The following is a 24,561-nucleotide window of genomic DNA, read 5'->3' as shown; positions in this document are numbered from 1 at the left end:
ACAATTTTAAAAGCAGAGAGAGCATAAACACTGAGGTTCTGGTTAGCAGAGCCTCTGTGATACAGTTAGGCACCACACAGGGAACACATATAGGCCACAAACATATGAGCACTGGGATCCTGGCTAGCAGGATCCCAGTGACACATATCAAACACACTGACTACATAGGGTTTCCACTGTGAGCACTGGGGCCTTGGCTAGCAGAATCCCAGTGAGACAGTAAAAACACCCTGACATATACTCACCAACAGGCCAAAAGTGGGGGTAACAAGGCTAGAAAGAGGCTACCTTCCTACAGGCCCTTAAGCCCACGGGCAGTGGGCATGTTCCAAGGTGTGAGGGCACCCCTGCTTGAGCAGAGCACTGTATCTAGTTGGGAGGGCTCTCACTGCAGCATTGTTTCTCCAGCTCCTGCATTATTTCTGCAGCATCTGTGGCTGTGCATTCTCCTGGGTCACAAGAACTCTATTTGCATCAAGAAGCAAGAAGGAATCTCCCTTGAAGTGAAGGAGTCACTCCCCTGCATCCGCAGGCACCGTAAGACGACGACGACTGGCTGGTGGATCCTGCTGTCCTACGGACATCGAAAGACTGCAACACAGGTGTTGGTTCTGTGGTCCTTTCCGGGTCCAACTTCTGACCAGCTTGGGAGACGGTGGGCCTTTGCTGCAGCCACTAGAACGTAACCCCTGTGCACCACAACTTTTGCTCTCACCAAGGCTTGTTCACTCTTCCTCCAGGATATCTTCAAGCTCCAAGAAGCCCCAGCCTCCAGCACTCTGCAACGCCAAGCTGAGCTTCCACTCTGCAACTCCTGTGGCTTGGGACTCCTGTTTTGTTGTGCTGCTGAGACACCCTGTGACTTCCGTGCCTGCTACCAGTGGGTCACTCGTAGAGGCGCCAGTGATTCCTACCAGCTCTTCTGCATGCTGATGGCCATCCCTGACTCCCCTCCTCGGGTCGAGTCTCCTGGACCTTGCTGTTCCCCAGAATCCTGCAAAGTTTCTGGAACTTCTTCTTGAATTTGCTGGTGGTGGTACTGCTGACCACTCGCCCTCCCCCAATCCAGTGACCGGTGTGGGACAGCTCGTGGGCAACTCCAAGGATCTTCCTGCATCCCTGGATTTCTTTCTTAACTGACCTACAGGACCTTCACCTGTAGGAGGATGGGCATTGCCTACCTCCCCCGCCTGGACATCTCAGAGTGGTCTGGACACTGTCCCCTTCCTTTTCAGGTTCTTCTTGTCTGGAATCTGCCCTTGGGTTCCACCTACCTGGTCCACAGATCGCAAAAGTAGCTGGACAAAAGAGGCTCCCATTGACTCCAGCCAAGGTTTCTGACATCACTTCACACTATGCACCCAGGCTCCCTGGAGTAGGTTCTCCACTTATCTGGGTATTAATTGGTGGGGCCACTATTCAACCTTCCTTGTGCCAACTGTTTTTTTCAGGGTCCTCTGGGAAGGGTCCTGAATCCTGAAAGTTCCAACCGCGACAGTCCTGTTAGCCTATGGGACATCCGTCTCGATAACTACTCTGCACCCAGGTGCCTGAGGGATTTCTGATACTTACCTCTGGTCAAAGTTCAGGGAATATTCTAAGGGACTGGCCTACAGAAAATACCAGCTGCCCAATCTGTCTAGTAACAGCAGTCCCAGTACTTTTTGGACAGAGGCTGTGGCCATAGCTGAAAACGTTCGCATCAGGAGGGACAGCTCTCATCTACCTCTTCCTCCCAAGGTTCAACTGGTGCCAGAACATTTATAGGGTGAAAAGGGTTGTGTACAGCCATTCTTCTACCCAGCACATCTTCACCCCGGTGGTCATTTGTTTTGAAAAACGTACTTTAATGTGAAAGATAGAATGTTTACCCCTCAGTTAGCGTCAGATTACCTTCAATCATTCATACAACACTACTAGGTTGCTTTTAGTTTTCTAGTGTGCTAGGATGAGTACATTATCGAGTATTGATGTACCCTCCGTAAAACTCTTACACAAAACTGGGCAGAGGTTATTGAGTTCCGCCCAATTAGGATGTTTTAAAATCAGCGTGGCATACAGTTTCCCTTCACAGTTGAGGAGTAGTTGTTCGAGGACTGACTACAGCATTACTTACGAAATGGCAATCGGTGGCTACATTATTTAGACGATGCAACAGTTTTCATTTTTGCAACTTCTTCACACAAGGATAAATAAGGAAGCACAACAATATGGTTTAAGTTTTAGTAAAGCTACTGGTATTCCATACGGCCCAGAGCATGCAATCAGGTTGTCTTCTTTAACATGTTTTATGATAATGTTATTGATTTCAATATCAGTTTGAAATAGCAAGCAAATTCCAAGCATCATTTATTTGGTGACATCCTGTTGCGGCATAACCAAGAATAAAAATCTTATCTTCACATTAGAGCTTAATGTTTTATTGTTGCCATTGTACAGAAATAATGCTATCTGTTTCTTTTAACTACTTTATTTTTGCTTATCTGATAGGGACCTTTAGCTGCAGATTCCTTACCTTTAAATTTCTCATCCATTAGACTTGATCTGGAAGATTTTATGCGAGCATTACCCCTGCACGCCATTAGGTGACTTTGTTCGGTTCTGCGTTCATCAGCATCTTTGGCACTGTAAATGATGTTGCATCACATATACGGGCGCCACCCAGGCACGCAGACGTCAGCTTTTCTTTCTGCACCAGTTAGCCCTGATCTGGAGGAGAACTACTCCTCTGTCTCTTTTTTACAGACTTTTTTCAACATGATGAATATATTTTGCGAAGTGTGTTGCGAAATGTCATTCAGAAAGGTAGGGTTTAAGCCATGTGGCGCCTGCCACCGCGCCATGTCTGGAACGGAGCCGCACCTGGTGTGCTTATGGTGTCTTGAGCACACTCAGTCATGCTGTGACTGCCAGGACATTGCACCGAAAGCTTTGCAGGAGCAGACCTGCTGCCTGGTAGTCAACGCCATTTAGCACGACTCCTTTGAGTTCTCGGTCCCAATCAAAAAGAAGGTCATTGGACTGCTGCAGGAGCCCCAAGTCCGCTTCCTCTCACTCAAAGTTGTTGGGACATTCGGGGAAGAGGCACAAGAAACAAAAGAAGTCAAAGAGGTCTTTCATTTCTCCTCGCCAGTCAGCCGAAACAATGAACTCTGAACATCGGCGTTCCAGGCACAGTTCTGCAGTACCGTTGCCAGGTCTGACTCTGCGCCTTCCTCTGTTTCTGGGAGCAAGAGTGACTCCGCGCAAACAACTTTTTTGAGGCCATCTGTCGTGTATTTGAGCAGGCCAACCCCTCCACGGGGTCGGAGGAGGCCCATCGGGTTCCGTGCCGACAGGTGTGGCCTCAGTTCCATTGCAGTCTCATCTGGACCATCGCCATGGTGCCAACGTAACCTTCTCCGGCACTGAGGCTCCCCGGCATCGTCAGCCCCATTTTCATTCACAACGACTTGGAGTCAGAACAGCATAGATTGACTGCAATTTTGACAAGGGCAGGGCCCTTTGGTCCTTGGTCATTGACTGAGTATTTTCTGGGGCAGCCAGGCATGGGGGAAAGAGTGGTAGGGGTCACTGCATCCTTTAGAAAACCAGTTTGAGGCCCAACTTCATTGGACTGGTTTGAGAAAGTATGAGGTGGCAGTGGACTGGACACCTCCAAATACTGGCTTGCTCTCTCTACCTAACATGTCTATGGAGCAGGGTGCATCTCATGCAATGGTGGTGAAGAGGGCAGCGGAGGTCCTTGACCTCAAATATATCCCTGAGGCGGTCAAGACTATCTCTTGACAGAAGAGCTTCAGCATGGTGCTTCCTCCTTTGAACCTCTATTGCTCCTCAATGAAGCACTGGCTGATGTCCTGCTGGGAACTTGGGTCAAGCCCAGCACAGGGGCTTCTTTGAACAGAACAGTAGCGCACCGCTATCACCCATCCTCTTGTGATGATAGATTCCTCACCCACACCCCACTCCTGAGAGCTTGGTAGTCCAAGACTCAACTTCCCATGACGCATTCCCTGCCGCCCTCCTGGTCAGGGAATCCAAGAGGCTGGACACCTTGGGTAAGATTTCTTTTTTCTTCCACAAGCCTAGCATTGCGGTCAGTGAACACCCCATGCCGTTATTCCCATCCCCTGTGGGATACGGTTGCACAGGTGCTGCCACAGATCCTGGGGGAGGGCCGGGCAGTCTTCTCCCAAGCAGTCCAAGATAGGAGAGGTGCAACAATGTTCACCCTCAGGTATGGTTTGGACACAACTGACTCGGTGGGCAGAGCTGTTTCGTCGACAGTGGCCTTGAGGCGACATGCCTGGCTGAGAACATGTTACTTTTCTGGAATGTCCAGGCCAACCTCATGGACTTGCCCTTTGATGGGACTCATCTCTTCGGAGAGAAGGCAGACTCGGCGCTGGAGCGCTTCAAGGACTCGCAGGCTACGACCAAGTCCTTGGGCTTCTGAGTGACACCTTGCCCCCATTTTGCCTTTTGCTCCTTTCATGGTTACGGAAGAGGTGTGCCACCGCACTAATCCAATGCCAGCTGTGCGAGGATGTGGACGGGGTGCATTCCAACCCTGTTAGTCTGGTAGCCAGAAGGTGTCCGCTAACAACCCTCCAGCAGCTGCAGTCTCTAAGCCCTCCTAGTTTTGTTCTGCAAGACTATGGGTGCCCAGGTGGAGGGAGAATCCAACATCATCTCCTCCACTGGCAGTCCTTTACATCGAACAGATTGGTCTTGCGGATCATTCAGAAGGGCTACTCCATCCATTTCCAGTCTTTCCCTCCTCCTTTACCGCCAACGCAAGAAAGGCTCACAGAGGATCATCTATCTTTGCTCTGCAAGGAAGGTACAACTCTCTTGGCCAAGCGAATTATAGAGAGGTTTCCGTTATCAAAAGTAGGCAGTGTTTGTTATTCACACTACTTTCTGATTCCCAAAAAGTACAAGGGGCTTTGCCCTATTCTATACCTCTGAACCGTCAATCACTTCCTCAAAAAAGGAGAAATTCAAGATGCTTTCTTTGGCGCAGGTTTTGTCTCCCCTATACTAAGGAGATTGGCTGATAGTGCTGGATTTGCAGAGTGCTTATTTCCACATCCCCACATTGCCTGCTGTAGGACGCTGCTTCTTTGTATAGTGCCTTTGTTGGGCCTGGCCCTTTCTACTCGGTCATTCCCCAAGCTTTTTGCCTTCTCCTCCCAATTTTTCTGTCCCTTTTTGGCTGACGTTATGACTCTGGTCACTTTATCACTGCTAATCAGTGCTAAAGTGAATGTGCTGTCCCTTGTAAACTTGGTATGATTGGCTTGTACCTGATTGGCACATTTAATTTACCTGTAAGTCCCTTGAACAGTGGTATCCCTATACCCAGGGCCTGTAAATTAAATGCTACTAGTGAGCCTGTAGTGCAGCTTGGGTCACCCACAGAAGTAGCCTTTTCAAGCCTGTCTCCGGCCTGCTAGCGAAGGACCTGCAATTGCAATTTGCTGCCACAGAGACCTGGGATCTGAATTTACTTGCCAGGCCCAGGACTTACCTTTTACTACATGTAAGTCACCTCTGAGGTAGGCCCTAGCTAGCCCGATGGGCAGAGTGCTATGTATGTAGAAGGCAGGACATATGCCTAGTAGCGTGGCCTGTCCTGGTAGTGACAAACAGCCTATCTTGGTTTCTCACTGCTGTGAGTACTTCCCTCTCATAGGATTGCATTGGAAATGCCCTGCCTTATGTCTCGGGGGTATTGTCTGATTTCTGTGGGGTAGCATAGGCATGTTTGGTATGGTTGTAATGTTAGTAAGAAATGCTGCCTGCTGGTGTAGGTGGATTTTTTATAATCATTACAGAAATGCCACTTTTAGAAAGTGAGCATTTCTCTGTGCTTATTGCAGCTTGACTCCAATCCACGTCTGGCTAGAGTGACAGTTACGGCTTTGTGCATACTTTTCAGACTGTACACAGGTAGGTGGAGGTGTCACAGAGATGCGTCTGCATACTGAATAGTCTTCCTGGGCTGAGAGAAGGGGGAACCAGGGCACACCTGCATCTGTAAAGGCTGTGCCGTGGCCTCAGACAAAGGAGTTGTTTACTCCCCACTGATGTTTGGAGCCTGTGCTGGAGGAGAGACGGGGCACTCTCAGAACCAGTTGTAACTGTAACTGTTGTAACTGGTTGGAACCTCCTCTCCCCTTCTTAGTTAACCCACTGCAAAACAGAGTTTAAGTACAGGAGATTTCCCCCCACATTTTGGAACACTTTGAGAGAAGAAACATACTTGGAACTGGACACAGAATGCTGTTGGAGGTACTCACCAGGAACCGCATTGGACTGCTGCTGGTCTGACCTGTGACCTGCTGGGTCACTTGAAGGAACTGCCACTGGCTGCAACCCTTTGTGCTGGCCTACCGCCCTGTTTTCCATTCTTGTGTTCCCAGAGACTGGGTGCTGTGGCCCCTGTCCTCTACAACTTACTCTCCAAAGGGAGGAGCGCTTCACTTTATTCAGTGTGAGGAGAGTGCTTTAATTGGCTCCCCTGTGGGGGGAAAGTGCTTTAAATTCCTTCTGGAAGTGTCTTAGCTGGAATGACTACCTCACCTTGAAGGCACCTTGTCTCGTGGGGATGATCATAAGAGCATCAGAGCTCCTACGTTTCACCTATAGGGGCTGGGACATTGTAGGTCAGCATGCCCCTCTGAAAAGCCTTGACATTTTTGTTCTGGTGACCATATGATGATTATGGCCTGGGAGTTTATAGTGATATGTGCATTACTGATAAGTCTTGCGAGGGCATGTGCCTCTTGTAGTAATGCCAGTATGACCCATATGAGTATGCTAACCTACTTCTTTCATATGCCCCATATATTTGCTAATGCTCCTTTTCTAGGTATTTGGTGCAATATATTTTCCTGACTTGTCATATGTTTTCTAATGTCCCTGGTATGGGCATTTATGATGATTTTATGACAAGTGCATTTCTTTGGTAATATTTTCCTGACTGCTGCTTATGTTGCTGAATAATAAGTAACCTGTGTGTTGTGTGACTACTGCTGATTCTTCAGAGTAATAGTATTAAGTAACATTCAGACAACTGCTTGGGTAGCAGGGTATTACTGTCATGTTATGTTTGGTCTAATGATGTTTTGTACAATACAGTTTATTTTTAGATAACTTGGTGTTGTGTTCCCTTTGTGGTGTATTTATTGTGTCATGTGTGTTGTATGTGTTGTGCAAGCTCTTTACACATTGCCTCTGGGCTAGGCCTGACTGCTCATGCCAAGCTACTAAGGGGGTGAGCAAGGGTTATCTTGGACGTGTAACTTCCTTGCTCTGACTAGAGGGGGTGGGTTCTGCCTGGCTTAGGTTCATACCCTAGCCAACCAGAAACCCCACTTCTAACAGTAGTAAAATGAAGTACATTGTACAGAGAGTCCACTGGATCCCCAAAGATGTGCAAAGAGACTAAAAGATAGGTTTTGAGTTCTATTTATGTAGTGTGGGCAAGCAGCTAGGCTTATAAAGGAGTCATGTTAATCATTTGTTGTGCTCACAGAGGCAATAAATCAGGTGCCCACACAAAGAATAAATCAGAGACCAATTTAGAAAAATAACAGTTGCTTTTATATATTCTTTGAAGCAAAGAAATTTGTTTTAAGGTATGCAGTTTTCAAATTAAAAGTACTTTGCTGTATCAAAAATCGACACAGTGCAATTTTTCAGAGCCTTCATTGTTAACCTATGGAGGAAAACAAAGGTGCAGTTTCACAGGTAAGTACAAGACTTACGTATTAGCCTTCCAGGCTAGCACTGGGCAAGGTTCAGGTTGGTACCCAAATTGCACCGACTGCGGTCCAGGGGCTGCTGGGTGCAGAGGTTAAGGCTGAGAATTGTGCCCAATGTTAGTCAATAGCCACCGGAGGGCAGAAGGGAGGGGAGTTGATGTGCTGCTCACAGGTACTTAACAGTAGGGGCAGACATTGGTCTCCGGGATTAAGATAAACACTGGTGGGGCCACAAGTCAGCACTAAACTTACACCTTCAGTGGCACAGTGGCAGCTGGGTGCAGAGTGCCAACATGGTGTCGGGCTGCCAGTACTATCCATTGGAAACAGGGTATCCGCCGAAGTGCTGCTCACAGATGAGTAAAGCGGGGTCAGAGGTCGATCTCCTGGATCTGCGAAAGGTACAAGAGGGGGACACAAGTTAGCACAAAACTTACACCCTCAGTGGTGGCCAGTTGAACAGTGCCAGTATAGCATCGGGCACTGTATGTATTTCAAAGGAGGAGATGGCTTCCAGAAACAGGCTGCAATTTCCCAGGTAAGTTGAGATGCCAGGGGTCGTAGCAACACTGTCGTTTTAGTTCCCCAAGGCCCAGGGGCGCTGGATGTAGGGGTCTCTTTAGATGTGAGAATCAGATCACCAGGCGGGTTGCAGTTGGGGGAACCCTCAGATGTAGACTGCAGGTGTCACTGGGGTGTCCAGTAGGGAGAAGCCCAGGGGAGGGACTTTTGGTCAGAAGCGCCAGAGGACCTTCACTGGGCAGGAGGGCCACCTGGATTTGGGCCAGGGGCGTCGGGTGCAGTGTCACATCTGGCGTCGGGTTTCCCGGTTCCACAGACAGGCTTCCTTTTCTTTAAAGATGGTTTCTTCTGGACGTGTCTGCTGTCAACAGGAGTTCTTGGTCTTTATCGAAGGCAGGCAGTCCTCCTCAGGCTTTGGAGCTTACTGCCCTGCCGGGCGGACGTCTTTTTGACGCAGGTTTCTTTGAAGGCTGCAGACAGGCCAGTAAGACCTGGGCCAAGTCAGTGGATGTCTTCAGTCTTCTCTGCTAGCAACAGGTTTGGTTCTTTTTCGGTTGCAGTAAACTGATTCTAGGGTTCAGGGATGCCACCTAAATACTGAATTTACAGGTGTTATAGAGAGTGCCAGGTGGTAGCCAAAGGGCTACTCACCTTTAGATTCACAACACCCTTCCTATGACCCCTTCCTTTGGGAGGTGGGCATAGCCCTAATCCTATAGGCCTAATTCCTTTCACACGAGATGGAGGAATTTCAAAGCTAGTGTCCAATACACCTCGCCCACCCTAGGGGTGGGACTAGCATGGGGTGGGCACTCCACTTAATTTTCCTGCCAGATCTCTCGCCAAAAGTGGGGTTAGGAACTGGGAGTCGCCTCCTCCACCATTGGGAGAGGCCTGGGTCACATTTCAAAGGCAGCAGGGCCTTTGAAGCTCCCTGCCCTGGAATTTCCATCCTGCCTGGGAGAGGAGGTCACACCACTTCCCCGAGCAGGCCTTTGTTCTGAGCCCTCAAGAGGTCTGGCTCTCTCCCCAGGGTGCCTGAACTTTGTCTGAGGTGGCTGTACTGGTTTGACAAGTCCGTGCCCACTCTTGGAGTTGGTAGGTTTAACAGGTGCACTTCTTAGGTGTCCTCTGATTGCATGTATTAATGAATCCATCACTTGATTCAGTGAGCGTTTATTAATGCGAGCTGTTTGATACCAAACTTCCCTATCTTCAGTGCAACCATCTTGAAGCTGGGGAACTTGAAATGACCAGTGTCCAGCACATGTACTTAAAATGGCTTCACTGTTAACTGACTGTCTGAGAATCGACAAAGGCATAGGAGGCGCATAGCTGATCTTGCAGGGATGCCCTCACATGTAATATAATGCACCCTGCCTTTAGGGCTGGAAGGCCTGCCAGAGGGGTGACTTTCATAAATTGTATGCAGTGTTAAGGGGACAGGGCACACAGGCTGTGTGCCATGTCGTGTTTTCATTTTGGGTCTGCACCAAGACACACAGTCTGCAGAGGCAGCACTGGGTGCACTTAGATGAGAGGGTCCCGTAGGATGGCACAATCTGTGCTGCAGCCCTCAGGGGCCTTCCTTTAGTACCTCATGTTGTAGGTACCATTTACTAGGGACTACAGTGACAAGTAAAGGTTTGCCAAGTAAATGTTTGTCAATTGAAAAACGACTGTGTTGTTTTAGGGAAAGAGATCTGGCAGATGGGACCCAGCGCACCTTCAGTCAAAATTACAAAATTACACCAGAAGCCAGACAAAACAGGTCAGGGGGACCATATCAAGAGAGGCACTTTACTACACCTGCCCATATACTTCACCTGCGGTTCAAGGTAGGGCTCGAGTACTTTCAATTCACAGGGCTCCCTTTTGGCCTTACCAGCATCCTAAGTGTGTTTACCAGGGTGTTGGCTGTGGTTGCAGTCTGCGGAGATTAATGGTGTCAGTCTACCCTTATCTCAGCGACTGTCTGTTGAAGGCGGGCTTGCCCCAGGCTGTTGTCTCCCAACTTCAGACTATGGCAGACCTCCTACGTTCTCAGGGGTTCACTATAAACGTGCAGAAGATACACCTGACGACTCCTCAGACTCTCCCTTTCATCGAAGCTGTTGGGGACAAAGTTCAGTTTTGGCCTTATCCTCCTGAGGTTGCTGGGCCTCATGGCTTCCTTCATCCTGCCGGTGAATCATGCCAGATGCCATATGCGGGCTCTGCAGTGGGATCTGAAATTCTGTTGGGAGCAGCATTAGGGGAATCTCTCCGACATTGTCCAGATCTCAGAGGGAACTGCAAAAGACTTGCAGTGGTGGCTGACGAACTGTGATTTGGGTTAAAAGCAGAACCCTCTCCCTTCCCCAACCAGATCTGACAATAGTGACAGATGCTTCACTCCTGGGAAGGGCCGACCATCTGAGAGAGGCGGAGATAAGAGGACTCTGGTCTCCATTAGAACCTGGACTCCACATCAACTTGCTGAAGCGCTGTGCAATCTGACTAGCATTAAGGCATTACTTCCCTCTGTCAAGGAGAAGTTAGTGCAGGTTTTCACTACTGCTGTGTGGTACTGTAGCAAGAAGGGCGGGGTGGGATCGTGGACCCTTTGTCAAGAGGCCCTGTGCCTCTGAACATTGCTGGAGCAGCAGGGCATAACGCTGGTGGTTCAACACCTGGAAGTTCTCTGAACGCCAGGGCGTACAAACTCCACAGTCAATGCCTAGCGGATCGCTGGTGTCATCTCCATTTTGATGGAGCGCAAGGACACTTTCAGCAGTGGGAAGAGCCTTGGTTAGATCTGTTCGCTTCTGAAGAGAACGCGCTATGTCAGCAGATTTGCGCATTGGAGTTCCCAAGGTGGCTATCGCTCAGAGATTAATTTTGTTTTGAGTGGAGGTCAGGCCTCTTGTACGCCTTTCTGATCATACCATTTCTGCTTGAGTTCTTAGAAAGATCAGGAATGACTGGGCCAAAGTTATTCTTGTGGTTCCAGACTGGGCACAGAGAATTTGGTATTCCGAGCTTCTGGAAATGAGCATCGATCCTATGATCAGGCGGAGCCTTTCAGTCGCAGCAGCTCTCTGCCACCTTGCATGGAGATTGAGTGGTGTGACAGTTGATAGCTTTTGACCTTCTTCCGAAGCTGTAACATTATTCTGGCAGCGAGGCGTCACTCTACCAAGACAGTATACACCTTCCGATGGCAAATATTTGCCTCCCTTTCTGATATTATTCTCTTCATTTGTACCCTTGCCCAGCAAGGCTCCTCTCTGGGCACTCTTATGGGTTATACCGCTGCTCTGTCTGCCTTCCTGTGGTTGCCTAACCATCCCTCTTTATTGAAGTACCCTATTGTGAATAGGTTTCTCAAAGGGATTGGATTTGCTTCCCCCTCCGCCCTTTATGACGGCTCAGTGGGACTTAAATCTGCTTCTCACTTACCTTGTGTGCTCCATTTGAACCACTGAACAATTGTCCCCTCTGGCGGCTTACTATTAAGACAGCCTTCCTAGTGGAAATAAAAACTGCCTGGAAGGTGAGTGAGCTGCAGCTTTTATCATCCAAACCTCCTTATCACTCTGTGTTTCCAGATAAAATGGTGCTTTGCTGCAGGGCCTCTTTCCTGCTGAAAGGGATGACCCCACTTCATTTGGGACAGTCTGTCACCCTGTCCACATTTTACCGTTCTCCACATCCCTCTAAATAAGAGAAGCAACTCCACCGTCTGGACCCAAAAAGAGTGTTACCGTTCTACCTTGACGGAACAAAAAGAGTCCTGGTGGACGACCAACTGTTTGTGGGCTATGTAGAAGCTAAAAAAAAAAAAGCCAGACAGTACAGAAATGAACCATTTCACCTTGTCATTCTCTGTATCAAGATCTGCTACACCCTGGCAAAAAAAGCAGCCTCCTTATGGCTTATGCCCCCATCAACCAGGGTAAAAGCTACAACCACAGCTTTTGGTCATGGAGTCCCGGTCGTGGACATCTGCAATGCAGCTTCATGAGTATCTTGGACATGTGTGCACTACTGCCTGGACAGTCTAGTCTGCAGATACAGGCATTTTGCCCGTTTGGTCCTGCAGGACTTCTTAGTATAGAATATTTGTCCACAGCCCACTGCCAGGATGGTATGGCTTGGGTATCTATTCAAAGGAAAGGAATCTGCAGCTAGAAGCCTCTATCAGATGATGAAGTTACTTACTTTTGACAATGCACCATCTGAAGACATTATCAAGCTGCACATTCCTTTCAGACCCACTCATGCCTCCCCGCTTGGTAGACAGATTCCTAGGGCTAGGTTTGCTCCCTTTTTAGGGCCTTAGTTTGGACACACATATGTCAGTTCACTTCGGGAAAAGTCATGAAGAGTACCTGACGTCCACGTGCCTAAGTTGCGCCTTATAAGGTGACCATTGTGTCATTTCTCCGCCTCTGGGTTGAACCAAACAAAGCCACGCGACAGCGCCCAGGGGTACTGCTCACGCAAAAATCTTCTGGATCCAGTCTGACCCCAGGGAAATTCAAAGGTAAGGAATTTGCAGCTAGAAGTTAAATGTAGGGAACGTGCAGCTAGATATTTCCTCTACCAGATAATGCTTTCCAAAAGTAACTTCTACTTTTGTGCATGTAGTTGTAAAGAAGTAGATAATAAGGAGAAGAAAGAGAAGGCAGGAAATATTAAATGTGCGAAACAGAAGAAATGATAATGCAATGAAAACGATACCCCCTTCACCTTAAGTAGATCATCAGAGCAACCTGACATTACAAATATATCACATAGGAAATGAGTGTATGATTGTAATTTTATCAAGTACAATGAACAAACATAATAAAATGTTAATGATTCTTACTAAACCAATGTGGATAATCACTGATGCAGAGTCAGCTGCCACTTATGAAGTTTCATTTAGTAATCTTGTTTTTCTCAATGTCCTGGACTTTTTCCATACAGTTTGCTTTTAACAAAAGTTTTAAACTAACTCCATGTTTTTCGTATTTCAGTAATGTATCTTGTATGAGCACTGACAATTTTTTCATTGAATTCAGGTAACACATTTTAGTTCACCTGATTGATTCAGAAGTCTCTGGATTGTTCCTTTTTAGTTTAAAGATGGTCTTTCCGCTGGCAACATAAACATCACCAGTTAACATAAGGAATGCTGTTACTCTCTCCAGGGGATATTAATTTCTTGTCATGAGCCCTGAATTACCCCGCCTGTGTGCTGGTTTCTGGAGTTTCTGTATATATGTGTGTTTATGAATGTATGTTTTATATATATGTGTGTGTGTGTGTGTGTATATATATATATATATATATATATATATATATATGAGTCATTTCTGCCACTTCTTTACTGGGCAGAAAAAAAGAGTCGCACCCAACATGTTCACTTCTCAAATACAAGGCTTTATTCCAAAAAACAAGCCAAAGAGCAATCTGACAAGAAGAAAAAGGAAAAGGTTGATACTCCTAAGATGGCAACGCGTTTCAACACTGAAGTGTCTTCATCATGGCCAAATTGAAAAAACCTGCACACTTCCCCACAATAGGCTTATATACCCCTAGTGAATAGACATAAAGAAAATACTACCTATACAGGATAATTCCAAATAGATCATGAGGGGCAACAAAATCAATAATTGAAATAAATAGAATTTTTTTAAACAGAAAATCAATTATTAAAATGCCAAAATATTACTGAATTAATGTTTGATATTGATCCCTATATTACTGAATAAAATCATATATCCCAAAATGAATCCCACTTAATCCTACTATATATAAAAAATAAAAGAAAAATAAAAGCATTTCATTCATATTATAACAATTAAACATGGGAAAATTCATCAACCCATCTACCATTACCAATTTCACATATCTAGGAAACAATGAACAAACAATTAATGGGAGATTCCAAAACAGTTTAGGGATTATATACATAGTATACAAGTAATGATATAAAAAAGTGATAATAAAAAAACCCTACATATCTAAACTATAACTAGCAAAAACTACTAATAACAAAATGTCACAAATCATAATCAATATGAAAGCGCCTAATCGGAGAGATCAGGAAAGGAGAGGTGAAAAGTGCACATTTTCAATATTTAATTTTCACTTTTATCCCACATGCACATGAAGTTCCTCATCCTCATTGAGGCCCACGGTGTCTTGTTTTTCTATTTGATAATATGTTACCCAGTGGCAGTCACCACTATGTAGTTATAGTTAAGACCTAGTTTCTTTATAAAAAGCATATTTTTTTACTTGCTGATATCTTTGATGCCGCTTAACGAATCTTCACAAAACCTTCCAAAAAATGTGCTGATCATGTCAGCTGCTGTCTGGAAAGTTCTGGGGTGATCCAACCAGGTTGGGCCCAGAAAAAGAGGTTGTCCCAAAGTATGTTTTCCACATTCATTTTTCCATAGGGATTTTGAACAGTGTTAGCGTCAAAACTACTGGGCGGAATTGCACCAAATTTGGCAGAAAGGTAGGTACTGGTTCAGAAAGCGACCTTTGTTGTTTTGGTGTAAATCCATTCAGTAGTTTATGAGAAATTGAAGTGAAAACAAATGTGTATATATAAGGAAGTTAAGGATTTGCGACCCGTCGTGCAGAGATCTAATTGGCTGTCAATACTTTAACAAGAAAAAAAAAAAAGAAAAGGGGTCATGGTACAGACACCCTAACCCCTTAGCTTTGGTGCTGGGGTCCCAGAGGGACTGCCCCAGGGCAATTTTTTTTAAAAAACGTTCTGCAGGATACACAGCAGATTTGATGAAAATTAAAAATAAATACATTAAAAAATAAAAATAATCGCAGACTCAAGTGCTTCGTCTTTATTAAGCCCCCGGGAGGAAAAGTCCTGGGGGCTTTCTGTTTTTTGCACGCCATCCCCCAAGCAGCCCTGGGGACTATCACTTCTCAGGGACGAAATTATTTCTAGGCGTGAGGGATGCCCGTCAGCCACCCCTTCAGCCCTACGAACCGCCACCTCCCCGGGGCTTCAGTTGCTTAAGAAGCCGGGGGCCATCCGGCACCCCCGCTACCCCAGGAATCGCTACCTCCCCTGGACTATACACAATAAATAGGGAGGGAGGGGCCAGGCCCCTCCCTTCGCCCTGGGCACCACCACCTCCCCGGGACTTTATTAGTATTTAATGCAGGGGTGCCACTTGGCAGCCCTTCTTTCCCGGGAGTCACCACGCCCCTGGGGCATAGATTAAATAAATTGTGAAGGTGGTCTGTTTTGGACCCCTTATAGCCCCGGGGATCACTACCTCCTTGGGACTGTATCTTGTTGGAGTGGGGCTGCTGCCCCCCCCCCCCCCCCACCCCCTCATGGAGCCACTGGTGGCCCTGAGGACCCCGTCCCCAGAGCTGGCTCCTGCTAAGTCCCAGAATGCTCACCCTTGGGACATAGCTTTTTTGCTGTGGCTTGGCTGCAGCTTTGCAGTTGCAGCCAAACCACAGCAAACATGTTGTTTTTTGACAGCGGGACATGTCAAACAGATTGCCACTGTCAAAAACCAAAGCTTTAAGAGAACCCAAAAGCAATAGGAAGTTCAAAATGCGTTGACTATTAGCTCGGGGAGTGTGTTATTATGGGCCTGAGCAGTCCAGCACAATATAAATAAGGAACATCAACTTTAAAAATCTGCTGGACTAAAGTGGATATGGCACCCACCAGGAAGCTAGCAATAGCAGGCAGGTTATATTGAAAACTAGAGCAAATTTAATCCCTGCATTAATCAGTTGACATGTTTCGTAAGGAACAGTTATTATTTTTGTCATGCAGTCTAAATGTTTTGAGTTTTGTTCTGTTATTTAAAATGTTTTAATGTGTATGAATTCTCAGCTATAGAGGTGTTTTCAAAATGTTAATGAAATTATAAATGAGTGGTTAATAAATACCAAGGTTTTGAAATTAAACTTTCTGAATCTTACAAAATAAGTGATATAAGGTATCTGGTAGATAGGGTAGCTAAATGTTTGGTATATTTTAAAGATGCCTAACCAACTGTTTTACAGAGGTCCAACACCCATGCTTATTACATTATTTATAAAAAGTTTACTTTGTCCTGCCCATAACCCTCTGTGCCTGTAACCCGCCCTAGGTCACATGACTGGCTGTTACTGATAGTTGGAACTTTGTGAATTCACCCCAGACAGTCACACAATAGGGGGATTAGCAGAGCCTGAATGGGACATTAACTGACTTGATGGGGGTGGGGCAGAGGTAAGCACAGCCCCACTTGCAACTGAATAGGTTTGGCTCTGCCACCACATACTAAACTTAACAACCCTGTATTGTCAGTGCAGACAGCTATGAGCCAGGGAGGGAAGGTAGGAAATTCCTGGAACTTCAGAGAACCTTTTTGGAAACTTCTCCCAACTTCTAAGAGCAGGGCACCAGGATATAAAAAGAGCGCTGTCAGACCTGCTCCTCAGTTCACTACTGGACCTATGGAAGGACTCTCAGAAAACTGCCCGCTGTGCACTCTCCCAGACTGCTGCTGTACTTGGAAGGACTGCTTTGTTGCTTGGAACCTGCATGGGATCTTCAGAACCAGCCCTGCTGCAGCGCCGTGCGTCACCACTTACCCCTAGGACTCCAGAAGTGACTCCAAGGGCTAGTTCAGCTGGTCTCCTGTTTTGAGCCACAGGGACATAACCAGCTCCCACATCTTAAATCTGCACCTGGACCCAGCCCGAGTGAGTCTTGCACCCCCAAGAGGTCTCTCCACCCCTGGACCATTGGTTGTGGTGCTAAAGGTGCCCAGGTAGGTATTTTTCTAAAACTGAGGACTTGCTATTTTGAACCTTAAACTTTAAAAATTCAGAACTATGGTTCTACTGACTGGATTTTCATGGTTGTGGTGTCAAATAATTTATTTAAAGTTTTTCTATTTTTCTAAAGTGTTTTGGGATTTTTATTGTGTTGTGTTTTCACTGTGTTGCTGGTTGTGTACGACATAAATACTTAACACATTGCCTCTAAGTTTAGCATGACTGCTTTTTGTGCTAAGCTACCCAGGTTCGAGCACAGGTTAAATTGGTGACTTTTTGTGGCTCACCCTGCAAGGGTTTGTGGCTGTTGCTTGACCATGGTTCAGTCATCCAACACTCCAAATTCTCACACACCGCTTCAAGGCAGGATGGACATTCCAGGGCGGGAAGCTTCAAAGGCCAAGCCACCTTTGTAATGCGACCCAGGTCTCTCCAGGTGGCAGAGATGACCAACCCCCTGTTCTGACTTCACTCTTTGGCGGCAAGATAGGCGGGAAAATTAGTAAGATTAGAAGGTGTTCCCACCTCATGCCAGTCCCACCTGATGTGGACACCACTAAATTTGTCTATCTTGTTTTGGACGGAATTAGCTTTCTAGGGTCAGGGTTAAGCCCACTTTCATATGGAAATGGTCATATAAAGGGTGTAGTCACCCTAAAGGTAGGCAACCCATTGCTGCCTCGCACTCCCTGTAATGCCCTATGCGAGTTATAGTAACTTGTAATAACTAACTATAACTGTTGAATTTCTACGGTTTTATATGAGTAAATTCAGAACCTAACTATAATGTCACTGTAAAGTTTGTTTTTTTTCAGTGATTTTTTAAAATTTTATTTAATTTTTTATGTAAAGTAATTTTAATTACTATACAATGATCCAGCCATCCCCGCGCCTGGCCTTTGGCCTTCTGCGGTGGTGGTTGGCTGCAGGTCTCCAGCCAAACCTTTATAACCACCCAAATCCTGCGCTGTGACAGTCTTTGGCCGTGCGCAGCAGGGGTTGGCAACAGGGCCTGTCTCTGTCAATGGATCTATGAGTGGATGTGTGAGTGTCTCTGTGGGTCTGTGAGTACATGTGTTAAGCTCTGAGTTGGGTGTTTTGTGATCTGAGTGGGTCTGTAAGTGGGTTAGATAGGGTTTGAGTGGGTCTATAACTGGCTGTATCAGTGTCTGTGGGTCTGCGTGTGGATGGGTTAGGATCTGAGTGGGTTCTGTAGTGTCTGAGTGCGTTTGTGTGTGGGTTTGTAAGTCTCTGTGGGTGGGTGCATCACTGTCTGAGTAGGTCTGCAAGTGGATGCGTCAGTGGGTGTGAGAGTGGGTACAATACTGTCTAAGGGGTCTTTGAGTGAATATGTGAAGAGGTCTGTAGTGGTCTGTGAGTGGGGACTGTCTCAATTTATCTGTGACTGGGGGGTGTGAGTGTCTCTATGGGTCTGTGATTGGGTGTGGTGGGCTCTAAGTGGGCCTGTGAGTAGGTGTGTTAGGATCTGAGTGGGTCTGTAAGTGGGTTAAATAGTGTTTGAGTGGGTCTGTTAGTAGGTGCCTGAGTGGGTCTGTGAGTGAGTACATGAACATCTTAATGGGTCTGTGATTGGGTGCATTATGGTCTGAGTGGGTACATGAGTGTGTGTGTGAGTGAAGGAATTAGTGTATTAATGACTGATATTTTTTTTGTTGTCGCCTATATTTGCGAATTCTTTGCGACGTTCCACCGGGTTGGGGGAATGGGGGCTGTGCTGAGCGCCGTAACGTATTCGCAAATATGCACTCCATTAAAAAAACTTTTAAAAGGTATACTTTGAGTCTTATAGACCCCTATATCACATCCCTGAGGTCAAGGTACCTCCACCCTAACCCTTTATGCCTCTTTTAATTGTATTTTTCAGTCCCGGGGACCGGGTCCTGTTACGTAAAATGGGCACAATTTTCTGGTCAGGTTGCGGCCTGCCAATCACAGCATTCCTGGTGCTACGTGCATCCGTGAATACGCCGCGATCGTCTCAACTAATTCGCGACCACAGATATGCAAATTTATTTACCCATTAATTTCTCTGAAACTACTGAACAGATTTCCATCAAAAATACAAAAACGTAATCTGGATACCGAAACCTACCTTTCTGCCAACTTTAGTGTAATTCCATCCAGCAACTCAAGCTGTAGCGATGTTCAAAACTCCTATGGGAATTAACAAGCGAAAGGCAATTTAAAAAAAAAAATGTAAGTGCACTGTAGCCAAATAGACTAAAGCTTGGAAACAATGGCAATCTGGCATCCTTCCTTTTAGGAGGGCTCCATGCCAGTATCCCATCATGCCCTGTCAGTGACAATTTAGAGTTCTGTTTTTCTTGTGCTTCTGGGTGCTGGTTTGAAAATGTTTGTCATTGTGGACAAAAATAAATTTTTCGGAGACTGACGTATTTCCTCATGAATTGGTATTTGCATGTTACTTTGTTCCTTAAAAGAATGTGTTTAGACTGCCCATTGCTCCATAATTATTTGAGATAATTATAATTTCCTCCACAAACAGTTTTCTTACAAACATTTGTTGACTCGGCGATGGTTACCACTGCTTCCAGTTTTTACTGTGAATGAGTTATGTAGCTAATTTTGATCCAGGTTACATACAGCTTTCTTGTGTTACTTTTGGAGGTGTTTTCCTTAATGGAGAAGTTGGAATTAATAGTGTTATTTAACTTCACTGAAAAATATTGTAGTCACTTCAGCTGGAGAAACTTGTTATATCTGTCCTATTTGTGGATTTTATTTTTTAAATACACCTCACGAAGATATGATGGTTAAACTTCAAAGTGTCTTTTATAAAAAGGTAGCCACGGCAAACCGGCAATATGGGGGTTCACCTAACAGCAGTTGGTTTAATGATGCATGCATGAGGGCTAAGACTGAGTTAAGGAAGGCTATACTGGCCGGGTATACGGGGGCAATCAAACAAGCAAGATTCACGTATAAAAAGATAATCCTACAATCAAAGAAAGCTTGGGAAGATGCTATTTGGCAGGACTTGCTAGATGCTACTAAAACAAACAACAATACGCTTTTTTGGGAACTGCTGACTAAGCACGAGAGAGGGGGTAGGTTTATACAAAGGAACCATATTCAACCTGGTACCTGGGTGGATCATTTCTCTCTCTTGTACGAAGGAACTGCCTCCACTGGGACTGTCGATTGTGAGAAAGTGGGATTATACCCCCCAATTTCACCCAATGCTAACCTTGCCACTTCTCCGTCCAGTGGGAATCTATTTAACTCTGAAAGCTATATTTGCTTTTCTCTAGAAGAAACTGCAGACGCCATTAAATCTCTAAAGACAGGTAAAGCCCCAGGCCCTGATAAAATTCCAGGTGACCTTTATAAATCAGAGTTACCCATCTGGACCTGGTATATTAATATGCTGTCAAACAAAATCGCAAAAGGAGGACAGATCCCTGAGACGTGGAAGGGTGCAGAAATTATTCCAATATATAAAAAGGGCAACGTAAATCTTCCAATTAACTACAGACCGGTCAGTTTAATTGACAACCTACAAAAAATTTTTGCAAAACAATTGTTAGTTAGACTGACGAGTTGGGTGACGGAGCAGCAGATCCTATCACCACTTCAGGCAGGGTTCCGCTCTAGAGTTAGCACGGTTGACCAGGTATTTAGGTTGACCGTGCTACACTGGAAATATGTAGTCTTGGCAAAGCAAACACTGTATGTCACTTTTGTAGACCTGCGCTCTGCCTTTGACCTGGTCCCTAGAGACAAGCTTTGGGGAGTGCTACACAAAAGAGGGGCACCATCTGATATCATTCATTTATTAACACGTATGCATGAAGGCACATACGCTCAAGTAAGATGGGGTAACCAAGGCGAACTGACTAACAAGTTTCCCATTAAAAGAGGTGTTCGTCAGGGATGTGTCCTAGCGCCACTTTTGTTTTCTTTATTCATTAACGAGGTGGTCCAAGAACTCATGACATGCCAGAATGATGCTCCCAGCTTAGGCAATCAGAAAATCCCAATTCTTCTTTTTGCGGATGACTCTCTATTGATCTCAAAGACCCCTATGGGGCTGCAAATTCTTGTGGATAGATTTAAATCATTCTGCTGGAATTTTGGTTTAGAGCTGAACTCGAAGAAAACAAAATTGATGGTGCTTCGCTCTGGCTCTCGTAAGAAGTGTACGATCAGGTTAGATGGAGCTATTTTGGACCAGGTTAGCTCTATCGACTACTTGGGTGTGAGGCTTACAGACTCACTCCTCTGGGACGAACAAGTCGGTAAGAGTGGCGGGCTTTTGCAACATCGGGCAGCATCCATATTACGCCTTTACAGGAATACGATCGCTAAAGTTGTGTCTCCAGCAGTAAAGATCTATGTGGCCAAGGCACAGGGTGCTGCTGTTTATGGTGCAGAGATTTGGGGCATGACAGATAGCAGTAGGATAACTAAAATTGAGAATAGCTTTGCTCGGGCTCTATGTGCTTGTCCCACTAGCACCCCATTAACCCCCCTTTTTTTAGATCTAGGGCTTAAACGTATAGCCGATTTGATTATCTTACGGCCCCTACTATATTGGGTGAGGCTTTGGGTAGTTCCTGAACTGGCTATATATAAGTCTTCACTATTAGAATTGTTAAAAACCTCTAACTCCATGTCCATACCATGGATCAAACACGTATCTAGTTGGTTTTGCATGCTAGGACTGAGGAACTTCTGGGAGAATCCCCAGCAACTTGTGAAGCCCCATGTAAAAGTATTGAAGAGAGCTTACTGGTCCCACATATGTAATAATTACATTTCTCAGAAATCGAATGGTCATTTAACTAACTCGTTTATTGATTTTAAATGGTACCCTGAGTTTGAACCATACTTAGATACAATACCTGATTTGTTAGGCAAAAGTTTGTATGCCAGATTTCGATTTGGGACATTACCCCTGAAGGCCTTAACGAGCAGATGGGGACCTAAGTCAAGCTCTGATACCTGTCCTGTATGTGGCATTCCTTCCGAAACAGTAGAACATTTTATGTTTTATTGTCCCGCCTATTCAATCCCAAGGTTTAAATGGATATATAAAATCTGTAGGGAATTGAATTTAAGGAAATGTTGTTTAGCTTTGCGGATCTTAAAAAGCCACAATTCAAATGTGACAATTTACGCAGTAAGTAAGTTTTTAGCAACAGCATGGCGCATACGCACTTTTTATTTACAGTGAGTTGAAATTGTTTTAAGACGGGCAAACATGGATCATTCTTTTTTTAAATTTTTCTATGACATTATGGTTTACATTATTATATTATATTGTATTGTATTGCTTTGATGGTCTGTTGGCCGAATAAAGCTTATGTGAAACACACACACCTGTGTATCATAATAGAGCTCCAAATGACCATCTGAACAGAGAAAAATAGCTGAATTTAGAAATCATTATTCTCAAAAAATTAATGATGGTCAAAATCCTGGAGAACTGACATTTACTTTTTTGTTTGGAAAATCCTTCCAAACTCCTGCCAAAATAACTTAATTCAGAATATTTGCTTGATAGAAGTCTTTTGTTTTTATCAGAGAACCCTTTCTTTCTTTGTAAAATGCTCTTGGCTTAAAAAGTGCTCAAACAGACCCACGTAGCATCTATACTGTTTGCTCTGCTAAATCTCATTGGCCTAAGGCGCACCCTCCCTGTAAGACAATGTCCAGGAAGGCAAAATTCAGGCTTCCCAGCCTTGAACTATATTAGAGAAAGCGTGAAGAATATGCATCCTGTAGATCTTAGCAACAGTGTGCTTCCTCTACCTTAGCTGTCTATTCCACCTGCAGAATGTCGCTGAGAAGGTGTTCTAAAGAGGTGTCTATGATGTTAAGAATAGATATGGCTGCAATATATTTACCTTAAGAGCAGGCTTAATGTTGAGGGATCCTAAGCAGTTAACGTTGAAGCGCTCCACGTCAAGATATTTTTCAATATGAAAAAGGGTTGACAACAAGTAGATCGATTCACCTTTCCTCAGATTTAGAGCTCAGATGAAAACACCAAAGGGTCCCAGACGCAAACGATTCTGAATGTTCCAGGGCGTACTCTTCATCTTTACATACAGACGGCAAATTTCTTGGATCTTCGTTGCCTGCTGCTGAGGTGAAAACTAATATTCTAACCGAGGTCCTGCATCCTTCTTCGGCTTCAGCAGAACCATTGCTCCCATTTAATGATGCTCTTATGGAGCCTATTTTAGAGGTATGGAGGAAGCATCTGTCGTCCTCAGCTGTCAACACATCTGTGGCAAGAAGGTATAGCGTGGCTCCTGGAGATCTGGGATTTTTGTCGAACATCCCACCCCGGAGAGTTTAGAAGTTCAGGCCTCATGTTCCACATGTTCTGCACCAGGCTCCTTCCCTGTAATTCCTTCGGACAGGGAATCCAAGAGAGTGGAGCAGTTGGCAAAGAAGACTTTTTCTTCCTGTAGTATGGCCCTCAAAGCAGCAAACACTACATGTGTATTAGGTAGATATGTGCACGCCCTGATGGACACAGCTAAAGCTATGGTTCCAGACTTGCCGCAGGAGATGCAATGGCAATTTGGTGAACTCCTGTCAAATGCTCAGGCGGTGGCTAAACAGATTATCCAGTCTGGTCTGGACTCTACAGATTCGGTAGCCAGGGCGATGGGTACCTCTATCGCTACCAGGAGGCATGTTTGGTTGAGGTCCTCTGGCTTTTCTTGTCCAGTCTACTCTCTTGGACTTGCCTTTTGGTGGGGAGAATCTTTTTGGTGCTAAAGCTGACTCTGCTTTAGAGCGCTTTAAGGACGGTAGAGCCACAGCAAAGTCTTTGGGTCTGCAGGCTTCCACTACTACCCCTTTCAGGTCCTTTTGGAGGTTCAGGGGGTTTGGGCGTGGAGCCGTTTACTGTGGGAGACCCCAGTCCACAGTCAAACAGCCTACCAGCCTCCCATATAGATCCTTTAGAGGGCGGGGAAGGGTTTGGACAAGAGATGCCACCCAGCAGCACCCTGCGTCAACCTCTTCCTCTGGGGGACAACAGCTAGGGAAGCAGCCCTAGTTTTCTGCCCATTTTCAGCCATACTTCTCCTGTAGGGGAAGATTACATCTTTTTCTCTGCGAATGGGAGTTAATCACATCAGACTCCTGGGTTCAAAATATTGTGAGGAAAGGATATGCTCTTCCTTTTCAGGAGTTCCCCTCTCCCATCCTTCCCCGTCCCTCGTGTTGTTCCAAAGACCATTTCCTGTTGTTGCAGCAGGAGGTTCAAATCCTGTTATCAAAAGGTGCAGTGGAGCTGGTTCCAGAGCAGGAAAGGGGTCAGGGTTGTTATTCGAGAAATGTCCTGATTCCCAAGAAGGATGTTAGATTGAGACCAATCCTGGACCTGAGGATTTTGAATTGGTTCCTCAAACAGGAAAAATTCAAGATGCTGACTATAGTGCAGGTACTTCTGGCGTTGAACAAA

The 24,561-nt window shown here is 45.6% G+C and overlaps 1 protein-coding gene across 2 annotated transcripts in view; it reads left to right on the top strand.

Annotated features, from left to right (window-relative positions):
* The window catches only part of TDRD1 (tudor domain containing 1), a 1,656,135-nt gene that overhangs the window by 1,069,641 nt on the left and 561,933 nt on the right, over positions 1 to 24,561 (top strand). The window lies entirely within an intron of this gene.

This window comes from Pleurodeles waltl, chromosome 6 (genome assembly GCF_031143425.1).
Source record: "Pleurodeles waltl isolate 20211129_DDA chromosome 6, aPleWal1.hap1.20221129, whole genome shotgun sequence".
Classification (NCBI taxonomy): Eukaryota; Metazoa; Chordata; class Amphibia; order Caudata; family Salamandridae; genus Pleurodeles; species Pleurodeles waltl.
This window is presented reverse-complemented; position numbering and strand designations above follow the sequence as displayed.